We start from the raw sequence: 14920 nt of genomic DNA, 5'->3' as shown, positions 1-14920 counted from the left end.
TAAAATTTTTCCGATGCTTCTTAGGATGCATCAAAATTTTCTCCATCATGCTAATTTATGTCTACAATTCTTCATGAAATGCAAAATATTTAAATCTATTTATTTGTATTCTCTAAGATAGATTTTTTTATTTGTATGTTTCATTATATGGATGAATAAACTTAATTTCAGCAAACTTAAGTGACTTGGCGAAGGTTAAATAAATAGCAGTGTCAGAATTGAGGCCTGAATTCAGATTTCCTCACTTTTAATATTGTGCTCTTTCCACTTTCTCCTCAGTGTTAAGGAGAAACACCCAGTAAAAATCTTCAGGACTCTAAACACTTAAAAAGGTTCATCCTGGAATAACAACTGACTGTGACTTCCAGGGTCAAACAGAAGTTAAAAAGGAGAGTCAGAGCGATTAGATTAACTGGTGGGGACATGTCATCCTTAACTTGGGCCATATACAACAAATATATTTTTAAAGGTTGTCTTTTTGTGTGCAAAACATTCCATACCACTGAGTTCTATTACACATATTTCTAGTCTAATTGGTTTGCATGACAAGAGATCGCAATTTAACCTCTCATATATTTGGAAGGAGAGATTTTCCTTTTGTGAGTATCCTGAGAATATCACAAAACCAGCCAAGCCTGAAAATCCAGGAGCTTATTTCTTGAACTTCATGGCTCAATAAAGATGCACATTCTGCAGTTATTGCTGAGACCCCTTAAAAGTATGCCTTGGATTGGCTGAAGTTTGACATAGGAGGGCACACCACAGCATGCCAAAATGATACCCTTTGGATATTTTATTATAATATTTTTCTTTGTAAGTCAGACCACACAAAAAATCATTCAGCTAGAGCAAAAAGCTCCTCAGTAGATTCCAGAACTGCTTAGGAAACTTCCAGAGAGGACAGCAGTAGGAGAGCCGCGGTCAGAGCAAATGCCACAGGGTGTGTTCAGTGAGCACCTTCCTCAGATGGCAGCGCGGCTCTGGGCTGTGTTTTCTGAAGTTCTAATGCAACCTGCCCAAGGCCCGTGAACTTAATCGGTGCAGCTTTTGGTGGGTCCTTCCATAAGTGAGACAGCAGCACCCACTCTGTGAGTTGGAGATGACTTCTTGGCTTCCCAAGTCCGTATGCAGAACCTCCTGGCAGTATGCGAATGTGCTCAAGCTTACCCAGGACAGTAGAGACTGATGTTTTTTAAGCCCTTGCTAGAAGGCAGAGAAAGGGGAAGTTTCCTCAGTGCTTAGCAGCCTGCTCCTCCCCACTGCTGAGTTTTTAATCACACATTTTCCCCATCAAATCAAAATTGATAAAAGCTATATAAATGTGTAATGCTTGAAAATGGATAATCACATTGAAAACAATAACGATATTGTTGACTATACATGGCAATTTCTTCAAATCGAGTAATGATGTGATGTGTGTGGTTAACTGTATCTACCCAGGAAGTGGTTTCATTTAAAAGTTTTGTGTTCACCCCACCCCCCGCCTCTTCTTCCCCCAGTACTGAAATTAAGCAGCATCCAACACAGGCCTACTCTTACGACATGTGACTTTACTGTTTTCCGTTTTTGTTGAAAGAGTCATTAACAGTTAGTAGTGGATGGCAGTTTCAATAACAAGTCATCGCCGAGAAAAGGTAAGTACATTTTAACTTTATATTGTACGTGAAATTTACACTTGAAATGTTTGGCAGAGTATTTTACATCTTGGTGTGAACATATAAACATTTCTACAAAATGTGATGCTTTCACCTGTGATTAAAACATCAACTTGTTTCCTTGAGTGTAGAAAAGAAATATTCTTTTCATATTTGCAGCTGTCAAGTTTCAAAGCCCTTTACTATAATATTATACTCGGCTTGTTTGCTAAAATTTCATACTAAAATGTTAAAGATAGGATAAGGTACAGTTTTAGTTTGAAAGTGCTTTTAAAAAATAACTAGTTGGAAAAATGTGAGACTTTGCACGTTTGACTGTTTTATAAAAATATGCATTATTTGAGATTTAGGTAATGAAAAAGGCATTCTGTAACAATAGGAAATAACATCTTCAATTTCATTGTGAAATATACCCACTTTAAGGCATTGTATTAAAGTTAGCATTAAAAACCCTTAAAAAGCTTCTCAAACATGTAGCTTATTAAATAGCCATTAAAAAGTAAAAAAGTTTTAAAATATAAAAGAATACTCTCTATTATGACACTGGGTTTTTTTTCTAAATTTTATTCAGTATATAGGGCGAAATGAGGGCACCTTTCTAATTTATAGGGAAAATTTTATATTTAAAAGAGAAGTCACAGCTGACTTCACTGAAGGTTACTCTGGGAGGAGAAGCAAATTAGAGGTATACTTCTGTTGTTTATGTAATTATATAATTTTCCTTTGTTGTTTATGTAATTATATAATTTTCCTTCTTTGAGATATTCTAAAATAATAATCCTTAGAAATGAAAAGAACTTGTTAGTCATAAACTGACAAGTAATTTTCCTTTATATTGACTTCTTGCTTATACAGAATGTCTTTGTGTGCTGTAACATGTGCGGAAAACATCAAAATATTGCTCATCTCAGAGACAAATACCTAAAATAAATCTGACTGTAGATTTTTGAAAGAATTCTAATAAAAGCCCAAGATATGATCCACTCTTCCCTAATATTATTTTTATTGTGCTGTCGGATGGGAGAAGCAATGGCCCCCACAACACCTATTTTTTTGTGTTATTAAAAAATGGTTACAGGGTTGATAAGTGGCAACAATTTTCTTTTCTCTTATTGTCTTCTATTGAAAGACACATATAAATGTTTTTTGATGTGGTCAATTTAGTAGGAAATTATTAGGCATACTAGCACACTCCATTTTAGACCTCTTCAATTGTCAGGACTGAAGCCAGCTACTTGTTGACTATTAAAATGATCACGGAGTTATAGAGATTAGGACTTGGTGTTCAATACATTTTTTATTGTTGGAGTGTAAGAAGACCCTGGTAATATGTATTTGCTTTGATATTCTGATTAGATTTTCAATTTGTTGCATTTCCTCATAATGGAAAGCATTATTTAAATCTGCCTTCAATATTGTGGTTCTGAACCTCTGCATCTATAGAAGCTGTATAATTCAGATAATTTTGGTTGATATGTTATTACTTTATTTCATTTTATTATAAAAGAACATCACATGAATAAATATATGTAGTATTTACACATTAGGAAGAATGAACATCCAGATAAGCATCTGGCATTGAAAAGTCCATGAAAGTTTTTTAAGCCATTTAATACATTTAAAAACCAAATTCTTTGTAAAAATAAGTGTATCTTGCAGAAACTGTTAAATTAAAATATAAGTATTTTATGGAATATGTGTAAAATTAAGAATGAATTAAACAGAGCCTGGTATGAATTTAGAAAGAGCAACAAGTAGAGATGATAGGCAGGTCCACCAAGACACCCTCAGAATTGTTTATGAAAACAAGTATTGCGTAATCTCTTGAATGTACAGACCAAATCTGAAGACAGTCAATTACAAATGAATTACTATAGATGACTGTACATTTTAAATGGATAAATAAGAAACAAGTTTTGGTGAAATAAAAACAATGCAGAGGATCTCATCTGAAAAGTAATTTCAAAGCTGATTTGTTAAAAGAATATCATACTTTTCCACTTGGGGCCAGCATTCAGCAAAATTCAGAAAGGAGAAAATCTTTCCTTGATATTTCTCCTCTTGTTCCTTTTTTTTTTTTTTTTGAGACAGAGTCTCGCTCTGTTGCCCGGGCTAGAGTGAGTGCCGTGGCGTCAGCCTAGCTCACAGCAACCTCAAACTCCTGGGCTCAAGCGATCCTTCTGCCTCAGCCTCCCGAGTAGCTGGGACTACAGGCATGCGCCACCATGCCCGGCTAATTTTTTCTATATATATTTTAGTTGGCCAGATAATTTCTTTCTATTTTTAGTAGAGACGGGGTCTCACTCTTGCTCAGGGTGGTCTCAAACTCCTGACCTCAAGCGATCCACCCGCCTCGGCCTCCCAGATTGCTGGGATTACAGGCGTGAGCCACCGCACCCGGCCCTCTTGTTCCTTTTTAATGCTCTGTTCTAGAGCAGCCTGCTCTGTCCTTAATTTTGGGTCCCACAGCCTTGGTACCTAGACAGATAGACTCAGTCTTGCTCCTTCCATCCTATTCCCATTGTCTTTAAAATTTTCTCAGCCCATTTTCCATTGTTTATGGGGCCTAATAAAAATGATTCATACTCATAGAAGAAGGCTACAGAACCTTGACTTCCTAACCAGGTCTCCTCTTCTCCTCCCAGTAGAATTTTAATAAGTTTGCACAGCAGGCTGAATCCAAAGGATCAGCTAAATGTTGAGGTCTCCGGTTTCAAGTGATGCCATGGCAAATAGTTGGAGGGAGATATTTGGGGGAAGAAAGAGTATTTTGTTAAGCATTGGTCCTACCTGTGGTATTTAAACACAGAGTTTTGGGGTGTCGAGTAGGTGGTGGGGAGGAGGAGATGGGTATATACACATGTAATGGGTGTGGTGTGTACCATCTGGGGGATGGACACGCTTAAAGCTCTGACTCGGGTGGGGCAAGAGCAATATACGTAACCTAAACATTTGTACCCCCATCATATGTTGCAATAAAAAAATTAAAATAAGTAAATAAACACAAAATTTCTGAGAGTGTCTCATATGAAGGATCTATCACAGAGGTATGTCCATTTCTCTAAAATATTCCTAAAGAAATATACATCCTTCTTGTACCAGGTGAAAAATAATTGTATTATATTCTCAGACAATTTTGATATTCTTATGCACTTAGAAAATACTTAACGTAATCAATTGTTTTATGAATGTATTCTAAAATTTATTTAATACCCTGAATTTAACTCTGGATATCAGAAGTCTATTTTTTACACTGCAAAATAAACATTGTATAACTAGACTTTGAAATGCACATGTAAGTATTATAAATTTCAGCTTATAGTAGGCAAACCTCCTTTGTTCACAAATGACAGAAAATGAGTTAAAACTGGCCTAGGCAATACAGCTATTCCTTTATTTGTGAAAAGTCCAAGGATAACAATGTCAGGAATGGCTGGATCCAGGAGCTCACACAGGATTATGAGGATTAGGTCTCATTTTTTTTTTAATTCCTTAGCTCTTCTTTTCACTATGCTATAAGCAGTCTCTGGCAGAAGCTCCCACAGAGTTAGCTAGAAAGCTTCAGGTGTATGTCTGATCCTTTCAGCAAACTCTGGCAAAAGAATGCCTTTGCCCTAACACCACAGAAAGTCTCATATTTAGATCTGATTGAACTGACTTGGATCACATGACTGCAGCTGACAATCATTGAATCTGGCCACAGACACCCTGAGTGAGCAGGCCTAGGTCACAGGCCCTCTCTTGCCGTAAGGAGTACCTGCACCTGTACCACGTGGCCTCGTAGCTGGAAGACGGATCTCCTGAAGTAGAAATTAAAATGCTTTCTCCAGAAGAAAGGTGATTGCATTTCTTATGGGCAAAAGCCACAGAACTCCACTACAGATCCACACACAGTCACGTTTTACATCATTACTTCCCAATTTCTTTAAACTCCACAATCATACAAAAATACAGTAATAATACAAAGTCAGGTCTTAATGAAACATGTGTTTCAATTAAACTGGATTTTAAAATACTTTTCAACAACCATTCCATGTGTGAAAATCCCTCACAACATATGTCTTCTAAAAGCTTATAATCTAGTATGACTATTATATTAATAATTATTATGCAAATAAAATTCATCAAGTATTATAAAAAGATACAAAGACTATTCTATTAGGCTTCAAAATTCATCGAACATGCTCATATTCCTGTTGTTTGCCAGGCCATAAGCTAGAGAATTTTGTTGCTGTTTTGTCATTTGATTATTTCCTGGCAGGGATATCAGGACAGTTTTGGAAGAATTTTTTATGGTAGTTTTCAGAGAAATCTGGGACTGGAGAGATGGCAAACATTCCAAAGGACAGGAGGGGAAAGTGTCAGGCACAAAAACACAGAGCGTCAGAGAATTTCCAAGGAAGAGTGGATTGTCTAGTTTCATTAGACAGAAGTATAGTGACAGGAGGTAGGGCCAGTAAGGTAGTGGGGATGATAATGGAGTGGACCCTCTGAGCAGATGAAGACTCAGGGATATAAATAACAACAGGGGTTTTGATTAGAGGAAATACATAATGGATGTCCACACTTTTACATCTTAATGGGTTATCTAGCGTCAGGACATTTTTTTTTTCCTTCCATTTACCTCACTGTTAAGTGATATCCTCTTCAGATGGTTTACAGAAGTTTCAGTCAGTGAAAGATTTCTGTGAGGACAGGCACTGACTTACCTGCTCAGGCTCCTGAAATCCTTATACAAGCTATGGTTATAGCCATCTTTCTTTTTTTTTTATTTTATGAAAGCCTTTTGTTTGTTGTGTTTGTTTATTTTTAACTTGAGAATAATGATATAGCAAGATGGTTCAAAATCAACATAAAACCTAAAGGCAAAATTTTTAGAGACAATCTTTCTCATTTCCTATTTCTGTCTATTCCATTCACTTCCAGCTTAACCCAACAGGTAACCACTTTTCATTCACATACTTTTATCCTTCACAGTTTCTTTATGCAAAAAGTACCTATGTATATATGCACATATATGTGGGTATATATATATCCTCCTTTATTGTACAAAAGGTAGCATAATTGTACTTACCTCTACCTCTCCATTTTTCTTTTCTTTTTTTTTTTTGCAATATAGCTCTTTTTTTACAGATGTACAGTATTCCACTATATGGATGTATCATACTTAATTTAACCAATGTCTTATTAAAAGTCATGAGTGTTTTCAGTTTTTTCTAATATAATAAATATTTTTATGTAATTGCGTATATTTGAAAATAAGTGTAAAAAATAAATTTCCAGATATACTATTTATGAGATAAAGGATCAAATAATTTCAATAGTTGCTGCCAAACTATCCATCATGTTAGGTGTAACTTTCTGCACCTCCACCAGCACTTCATGAAAATGCTGGTAGAAGCTCCATAGCTTTTCCAACAGACTGTGTGGCCAAACTTTTAGGTTTTCCAAATCTGTCTGTAGATAATCATATCTCGATATAATTTCATTTGGTATTTCTGCTATTATGATTAAAGTTGATCTTGTTTTTAAAAGATTAAAGGTCTATTTGATTTCCTTGTGAGAAAATATATCTTCTTTCAACTAATTAAAGACCAAAACATTAGTGACATTCAAGCCTAGGAGTGAGATGTTAAAGGCAGCAAGGAATTAGGGGTAGCATATGTAAAATGCTGCACTCCTTTTCTAAAGCTTGAAATAGACAGTAGCTAAAAAAGGAGATGAAATATGAATGTTCAAGTGAAGGAGAGGAAAAAGAATGAAAATAAAAAAACCCAACAAGGTCTCAGCGGAGACTAGGACAGATGGGTGTAATCACTGGCTCAAGTAGATAAATTAACCTTAACCAGAAGATAGAGCACTTTAATGAGCGTGAATGTAGATGAATTGGATATAGATAAGATGAAGTGAGGAGAGGAAGTTGAGGGAATACGTGCTTCATAGTTTCAATCTTTGCTGTAATGGTAGGGAAACCCATCTGATGAAAGTGAGTATTTCCTGCATGCCAAAAACTAGACAGAATATTTTGTTTTAAAAACTGACCTTGTCAATAACACACAATACAATTGTGAATTTTCAATTTTTTTTTTCTCTTTTGGTGGATATTAGCTCAATTCAATACAACTCCATAAATAAATCTTAACTCCAACGAAGAACACTGTGTTGGCCTAATAATTACTGGGGACACCAAAAATTAGGTATGCTATCTAGCCAATGAAAACATTTTAAGTAGCTAAGAAGTACACAAAGACAAAAACTTAAATATAAATCTATGTATATAATCCAATTCCATAGAGATATTATAGAACATGCGATTGACAGAGTCCGAAATGTTTTCATTTTGCCAAATCTAATCGCCATTTATGTGTCATATTATCTCCTCTCTGAGCTGCATTTGATGCTATTGAACACTCCTCCCCTCTTGAAACTCTCTTTTCATTTGATTTCTGGGACATTTCATTGTCCCAGTTTTCCTCCAAACTGGTTGATCCCCTTTTTCTGTCTCCTTTGCTAAATCTTCCTTATCCTTTAGCCTTCTAAATGTTGAGATATCCTGAGCCAGTCTTTGGATTTCTACTCTTCTGTTCGCAACTCTTGTCTTCTGAGTTTATTCCTATGTGGTCTTCTTTAGTTCCATGACTTTAAATACTATTTATATGCTAATTAGATCTCAAGACCAAACCTTTTTTCTCTGCACTAAAACTATCCTTGCAAGTGCCTATTCATCATCTCCACTTGAATGTCTCATAGATACATTAAAATGAGTATACAGTACTCAGAACAAATCTCTAATTGCTCCACACCTCTCCCCAACCCAACCTACTTTTTCCCTTTTCTCCTCCATCTCAGTTCATGGCATTGCCATTCTCTTCTCTTTTCAGGGCAATAGCCCAAGAAATTACACTTGATTCCACCCTTTTCCTCCCACTCCCTACCCCGAACTCCACCCAATTCATCAGCAATAAGTAGAACCTGCAAAATATAGACTAAACTTCCATTATATTGTTCACGTGGCTTTTCTCAATAATGGCTCTTGAAAAGGTATATCTTTTCTTTTTAGACAAATAGCTCTTTTATTTTTTTATTATTATTTTTTTGGTACGTTGGTATAATGACTTCCTCCTCCCCCCCAAAAGAATCTGCTAAATGAATACACTACAGCATGTGACATTTTGATGATATCAAATTTTAGAAAATATCACATTCACTCTCTAGTTAAAAGTTAGAGAGGTTATATTAAACATATGAAACAGTCTTGATTTGCACATTTAAATTAATTCGAGAAGACTGAAGAGATGGCAACTTCTACTTTCATCAGGCTTTTTTTGGCCCTAAAGGTTATCTCTGTGCTTTAATTTATTATGAGGTATACTTTGAAAGGCAATAGAACCATGCCTCACAAACATTGAAAACATTGGTGAAGAAAAAAAAAGAAAATTTCATAAATAAAAAACCCTTTTTATATTACATCTTATGTACAATTTATTTTCTTTCAAATTGTTGCTGTTACATGCTTGAACCCATTTTCTGGTTCTAGTAATATATTTTTATATTTCTAAATGTTAATTGGACATCTTGGGCTCTTATTTAATAGCTATCACTTCACAGGAATGTATTAGACATTAAGTAAGGGGTCAACTTATATCAAAATATCCTGAACGAAGTCACTTCTTTCGATTTCCATTACTATTACTGCAGAATTCTCCTAATTCTCCTCCTTCCTTCTACTCTCCCCACAATAGTCATTGTCCAAGGAGTAGCCAGAGTGACCTTTTTAAGACTTAGAACATACAACTCTCCTGCTAAAACATTCCAAATGACTTTCTATTACACTTCAAATTAAATCCAACCTCCTTTCATGATTTGAAGGTCCTCTCTGTCTCATTCCTCTACTTTTGTTTTTCTTCATATAATTTTGGCTATGGGGAATTTATTATTTATTTGCCAAAGAGTTTAATGGCTATTTTTACCTGACAATAACGATTGATGAGAGTATTCATCTTGTCTGTATTTTTACTACTGAGTATATAGAACCTAGAACAAAAGTAGGCATGTAATAAACAGTCAATAGATTTTTTTTTTTTTTTAGTGAAAGAATAAATGCTATAAAAGTTGACTATGGGCTATAGAACCAGGAAAAGATTTCTGGAGATTTGTGATTTTTACTGGGTCTAAAAAATAGGATAATTTAGAAAAAGTGAAGCTAGAAACATATTTCAAATAAATGGCACTATATCTGCTATGTATATGGTATATTTTGAGTAGCCTGGCACTGATGAAAGGTTGGGTTAAAATTCTATATCCATCCTATGGTGCCTTCCTGAAAATCAGAACAAATAACTCACCACCTGAAAACATATTGCCATAAACTGATGGAAAACATCAACTACCTCTAAGCATTTAAATTTTAAGTGATTTTACTAAAACCACGGTGTTCAAATTGAATAATTATGTTTACTTTAGAATCATTTCCTAAAAACTTAGAGAACATTTTGTTCTAGTCTGTACTGATGTAATCCAAGTTTAGAATCAAAACAGGACATCTTTTTAAAAGAGCTATGAAAGGTACAATGCTCAGGAAATTGAGTGCTGAGTCAAGGGAAACTTCTGTTTCTGTTCATTTATCTTTCTGTTGTAGTTAATTTTGTGTTAGAATTTTAAGGACTAGAAACTAAGCGTTGGAGCCCAAATTCATCTTTTTGCTAAATGCATGGGGGAAATCAAGTAATCTGAGCTTCCATATGATACCACCTACTCATACTTTGATGGTTCTCCTAAAGGAAGGGGAATGTGGGAGGAAAAAATATACATCGATTACCTCAGTGGTGTCTCCACCAATGTGGTAGATATAATGGTGTTACCAAAAATAGTCAATATTCCCTTTGTTCTCAAGATGCTTACAGCAGCATGAGACATTCAGCAATATAAATTATTGGAGTGGGACTGTTAATAATTATCATCATAGATGTGATTTATTCCATGTATATTATGGGCCAGGTGTTCTGCATACCTCATAGCATTTGGTCTCCACAAAAGTCATGTATAGGGGTTAGTATCCCCATTTTAAAGGTAAGGAAGCTAAGGTTAAGGAATTATGTGCTCAAATTTGCAGAGCTATTTGGTAGGCTGGGTCATGATTTGTAGACAGATCTGAATAATACAAAATCTATGTTATTTTCACTATGCCATGCTACAGTTTCTAAGCCTGTTAGGTATTAGCAGTTAAGCAATGCTGAACTTTATTCATGAGGCCCTAGAGTCTAAAAGGCTCTAAAAGGATCCTGCTTTGTTTGATGTCTAAAACAATGCCATCTGTAGAAAACCTGTTGCTTGTTCTTTACAGATATTGCCTTATGTAGAGGTACTATAAAACATGTAAGGAAGAAAACATGTTTTTGCCTTAGTTTCTGTCATACTGCAGGTACCTTTTCTATTTCATTTTTTCTGTCTCCTCTGGCTCCTGTCTCCCCACAGCCATCAAATCCCAAAGGTTTCTTTTAGACCCATGTTGTGCAACAGCAACTAGCCACAAAAGACTATTGAGCACTTGAAGAGTGGCTACTCTAAACTGAGGGTAAAATAAACACCAGATTTTGAAGACTTACTACAAATAAAGAAAATGCAAGCTATCTCATTAATATTTTTGCATTTATTATATGCTCTATTAAATTTTGACAAACTGGGTTAAATAAAATACAGTATTAAAATTCATTTCATTTCCCTCATTTTACTCATCCAAGGTGGCTACCAGACTTTTACATGTGTGGCTCACATTCCATTTCTATTGGATGTCATGGCTTGACCATCTTCTTTTCTTAGAAGACTCTTCTGACATTCTTATCCATTATCATGATTTAAATTTAATCCCTAAAATATTGTCCTTAAATTCCTATCTTCTGCCTTGGTCTCACTCCCAAAACTGCTCCTCATTTCTAATTGTCACTTGATACCTCTTCTAGGATGTCCCATTAAGCAGTTAAGCTAAATATGTTCCAAGTTAAATCCATGACTTCCCCTACAGAATTCTTTTCCTCTTCCTTCTAATTTCAATTAAGATACCTCTACTCTTGAAATGACCTAAACAAGTAATCTTGGAATCTCCATGGATTCCTCCATATCATTTATTCCACATATCCAATCAATCGCCACATTATAGCAGCATCGATTCCTTTCTCTCCATTTGCACTCACTGTCATCATCACTAGTTGGTCATCCATTATGTCTTGTCTAGACCATGGCAGAGGAGTCTTACTTGCTTTGATATTACTGTTTCTCTTATCCCTTTATTTTAATTATTACAGAGATATTTTATGTCTTCAGGGTGATGATTGGATTTAAGGTAATTAATACGAGTAAGAATGCCTATCATCTATTTATATTCTATTTAGGGTTCTAAAAGTGATTTTGCATACGTTATTTTATCTGATCATTCCAGCAAGCCAGTGAGAAAAGCAGGAGCTTTTAATAGACTTAATCTAAGGAGGCAATGAAGCATGGAGAAATTCAATTGTGTAAGGATGCACAAGGATTAGCACACATTTCAGTTCTAAGCATTAGAACATCTTTTTCTCAAATTCCAGTCCAGAACTTATTTTCTTCCTTATAGAGATAGTAAAGGTATTAAAACCACAAACTAGGAAGTCAGAAAAACCAAAGTTCAATCCTAGGCTCCACTACTTGCTAGATATTATATATATTATTTTGAGCAAGCCCCTTAATCTTTCTGAGACTGAGTTTCCTCATCTGTAAAATGGGGTGTTTCCTCGTGAGGAAAAAAAGAAAATATTGCATGTAAAGAACTTTGCCTGGTTTGGGGCACATGATGGTTGCTTTAAAAAGGTTAAATGTAGTGGCAATAGTAATTGTTTTATAGGGTTGTATTGAATCAAATAGTGACCATTTTTTCCTTCACTATGATATAAAAATCATGCTCGCATAATTTTGGTTTATTTCAATTCTAAGCATTATGATAAGATTATGAAACTCATCAAAAGCAATTTCTTGCTATTAGTTTCATTTCCTCAATACAGCTGTGTGGGGGAGTATAGTATAGCTGTGTGAGGGAGAGGGAAGAAAAGCTAACTCTTTTCTTGTTTGTTTACCAGTTTTTGGTTGATATGGAAATTTTTCTTCAAGCAGCTCAAGATGTGTCCTTGCCAAAAATACCCTTTAATTTTGAAAGATTCATATTTATTGCACAGAACAATTAAGAATAGATAGTCAGCCATTGACTCTTAGAACTGAAATTCTAAGAGAAATTAAAATGAAGCAAAGAAAAACTATAGACACAAGGAGAGAGAAAAAAGTAGAATTCTCTTCACTCACTTTCATTTTAACTATAATTTTTGTCTAGGGTAGCAAGGTGGTAATGTAGATGGTCCATGAGGCAGATACACTGAGTCTTAGCAAAATGAGTCTGAGAAGGGAAAAATAGGAAAAAAAAAATTTGGAAGTCCAGAATCTATGTTTCTGACCCAGTTAAGAAGTCTCTTTTGCTTTGTTTTGTTTCATTTTTCCCCTGGGGGGAAGCCAGCTCAGGATTTCATGTTTGGAATTTGAGTGAATATGCCAATCTCTGTCTTAATTCTGAAAGCAATTGGTATTAGGGTATCCAATTAATGAGAGCAAGGTGTGGCCATGGGGAATCCAAGTGCTGACAAAATGCTGGGGAGATAAGCAGTTGTGGCGTCCTTGGAGAGTCTGCTAGATCCTATGGCCACCTGGCCCTGGGCTGTAGGTAGAAGTCTGGCATTAGAAAAGGGGCTTAGCAAATGCCTAGTAGGTTCAGGGTGGGAAACCAGCTTGACAGGAAAACTGGAGACTAATCAACATGACAGATGGGTAGAGAGTACACCTTGGGGCAGGGATGCGGGAAGGTCAGATGCAGGGATTGTTCTGTCTTCCCTGACCATTGTGCACTGTATCCTGGCTCCATCTGGCAGCTCTAGATGTGGAGAGGTAGAGAGGAAACACAGGAACCCAACACTTGAGACTGGGAATCACAACCATTCAAATGATGGCGGCAAACCTGAACTTGTTGGAAATGGTCATGGTACAAGGAGAGATAAAGGAAGGGGATTTCAGACAAGGACCAAATGTCTGTAATGTTCTAGGTACAGCCCAGAGCAACAAAACTGACAAATAAGTGTCTGACTTTTAAGGAGCCTGCAGCTAATTTGGGCAGGAGAGACACACAGTTCAAATAGAGAACAGAAAATAATACAAGTCAGAATATAATTATCAACCCAAATATAATAGGAACAGGAAAGGAGGCCAGAGAGGAGCAAGGGGGAAAAGGGGAGAGACTAGCTTAGCCAGAGCAAAGAGCACAGCTCAATAGCCTACTCTTTGTAACAGAGATCTTGTTAAGAAAATTATACGAATCAATAAAATAATGTTAACGTTCGATGAGCCTCTTTCTAAACCAGTGGTACAAGAGCAGACTCTTGGTTCTGCTCTCCATTGCCAGTCCAAAATAATAGAATATTGAAAATGATATTGACTTATATGTAGCATAAATTCCACTTTACCGGTACATAAGAAGAGCAATGTTCCTAGAGGTAATTGATGGCAAGGGTCACAGTCACAACTGCCTCCAGGCCAGTCAGGACATTTATACAAGAGAAGTGGGTAGGAGAGGACCTGTGGACCAGAAGATGTCTAAAGGATGTCCTTTCTAAAGGCATCTTCCCTAGATGCCTTGTCTAAAGGACGTGGAAGCTGTCCACCCCCCGCTCACTATTACCATGCACACCAGGACCAGTTTGCTACATCTTGTGATCTTTCAAGAGAACACTTATAGATATATACCTTTTTTCAGTGTTTTTTTTTTTTTTTTAAATAACAACCCTCATTTTTCAATTGGAAACTGATTCAAAACATTCTAAAACATTGTTCAGGCCCAACAACATATGTCTGTGGGTTGAATTTGGTTGGCAGTCTGCCGGTTTTCCACCTCTTCTTGAATTTATAGCTGCTCCTAGGAACGCAGGAGCAGAGGGTAATGATTAGCGAGAACTAGAGTCCTCCAAATAACTTCTGTATATACAATAAATCCTAATAAATGCTGAGAGACTGACTAGAGTATTAGATTATTCTGTAAAAAAAAAACATCCATTTATGTATAGCTTCTTCATTTAGGTCCTTGTTTTGTCTATCTAGCTTTCATGACTGGGCTCATTTTCCTAACTTGAAAGAACAAACCTTCTTCTGCTGCCAACCCTCACCAAAGCATCTTTTTGAAATCATTAAAAGATGTCTCCAAA

At 35.9% G+C, this 14920-nt stretch overlaps 1 protein-coding gene across 2 annotated transcripts in view; it reads left to right on the top strand.

Moving 5' to 3' along the window:
* Window positions 1-1492: 1492 nt before the first annotated feature.
* ARHGAP15 (Rho GTPase activating protein 15) overlaps window positions 1493-14920 on the top strand; it is a 590409-nt gene continuing 576981 nt past the window's right edge. The window contains exon 1 of one of the 2 annotated variants that reach the window (XM_045559125.1): window positions 1493-1634. The gene's annotated coding sequence lies outside the window, so the exon portion shown is untranslated. The remainder of the gene's footprint in view (window positions 1635-14920) is intronic. The other variant, XM_045559126.1, reaches the window with a different exon arrangement.

Source organism: Lemur catta, chromosome 8 (assembly GCF_020740605.2).
Source record: "Lemur catta isolate mLemCat1 chromosome 8, mLemCat1.pri, whole genome shotgun sequence".
In the NCBI taxonomy this organism is placed as follows: Eukaryota; Metazoa; Chordata; class Mammalia; order Primates; family Lemuridae; genus Lemur; species Lemur catta.
This window is presented reverse-complemented; position numbering and strand designations above follow the sequence as displayed.